We start from the raw sequence: 1898 nt of genomic DNA, 5'->3' as shown, positions 1-1898 counted from the left end.
AGGAAATACTTGAGTAAAAGGTGAAGCCGATGTACTTCTAACTGAGCCTTTTTTCTTTCCTGCTACAATAATCTATAACCCAAATCTAGCTCATTGCGTATGTCAGCTTTCTTACCATTAGGATGCTTATTGTAGTCCATTGCTTGAAGTTTATACAAAGTACATGCTTAAATACAGACCAAATTAAGAGCTGTATTTATTTTGTATGAAAGTAGCCTTTTTCTGAGGTTGTAACATTTAACGGCACGTGACTCGGGAAATGCAGGTTAATCGATGCAGTACCCTTGTTAGAAAGCACATTAGAGAAAAACAGAAATAACAAGCCTTAGTTTGGGTGCAATATAATACATTTTTTTCCATCTCTGCTATGATAGACAGACCTTGGTTACAAGAAAAATCTGGCGCTGACAAATGTTTAGTCCAACGATAGCAATCTTCACATGCAAGAACTTAAACATCTGCGTTTCATTTTTTTTAAGCCTAACTAGCGATAGACTGTTAGCAGTGTTGTTTGGAGTGGGAAGACACTTTCTCATACAAAATCATTTACACAGGAGTCTATCTGATGTTAAATTCATAGTGTTTCTGTAGAACTCCTTGTTCACAGCTTGTTGCTATACTTGTGCAGTAGAAAAGCACTGTCTTTAAGCTCGTCGTCTGCTCTGATGGGGAAGACATGCCACAGGGAAATGCTGAGGAGGAAGGACAAGATCAAACACAGAAGTCCTACACCACCTCTTGAGATTATTTAGGGATTTGTCCTTCATTCTGCTCTTAGTTTAGCCATAACTAGCTGTAGCACAGCGGGCAGCGGCCGAGTCTTCTCGCCTAGGTAATGACCAGCACGCTTACTTCATAGTGGGTTGGCAGTGTCTGTCCCTGCGTGTGCTGTTCTTCACTCAGTGCTTCTAAATCAAGACTAGCTGTTTTGACCCTCCAGTAATTCAAATGTTTTTATTAAATGCCAGTTGTCCACTGTTCAGTTTTGGTCATTATGTCAGCTCGATCACTACGAGCTCTCTTTACCTGCAGAGTTAGCTCTAGAGAACTTGCTGAAACCCAAAAGGTATTCGCTGCCCTTAAGGTTCCTTTTCTGGTTTGCAGGGTTACAGACACTCATGCAGAAACTTCATTTGCTGACGTGAGCAATTCCTTGGGTTCTGAGGTTGGGATCTTCAACTATCTAGTTAATTATCTATCTATGTAGAAGTCAAGATCCCATGTTTACCTCGACATGACAGGATAGAAGAATTTTCAACAAAATGTTGCTGGGTTTGGGAAATCCATAGCGAACAATTCAGGTAAGTTCCAGTACTCAAATTAACTGACAAGTTTTCTAGCCTAGAATAAACAGTATGCTTATGAAACAGTTTATTGTAAAATGATGAAAATGTTTCTCAAAATGTCATCTGTTGGTGAAACACGAAATAAGGCACTGCAAGTGCTTTCACTGCTAGTTGTGTCACATGTTTAAGGAAGCAGGTGGTGGTGTGTGACTAATAATCTTGCTGGGGCCAAAAGTGAGTGACACAGGATTGTTTGACAGAGTCAAACACTAAGCCAAATGTATATAGATCTTGGCAAGAGGACAGGGACACAAACTTGTCTAAGTTTTATATTTTAATCTCTTAAGAACTGTCCTTTAGTGCTGACCCAGTTACAGTTTAGGTCCCATCCAGCTTGAGTGATAACCTGTGGTGAAACTCAAATACGGGAGGTGATCTACCAGTGTCATGAGGTTATGCCTTTAGCTCAAACAAACTTAAGATTCTCTGTCGAAGAGCTGGATGAAGTACTGTGACACTTCGTCTGTCTCAACTTGATGTTCTCGTTCTCCTGTAAAACTTGTAGACTTTTGAAGACTTGAGCTGTAACTTTTCAAAGTTCAGATTATACTA

This window comes from Buceros rhinoceros, unplaced genomic scaffold, assembly GCF_000710305.1.
Source record: "Buceros rhinoceros silvestris isolate BGI_N320 unplaced genomic scaffold, ASM71030v1 scaffold6452, whole genome shotgun sequence".
Lineage (NCBI taxonomy): Eukaryota > Metazoa > Chordata > Aves > Bucerotiformes > Bucerotidae > Buceros > Buceros rhinoceros.
The sequence above is the reverse complement of the archived record's forward strand: the minus strand, read 5'-3'. Positions refer to the sequence as shown.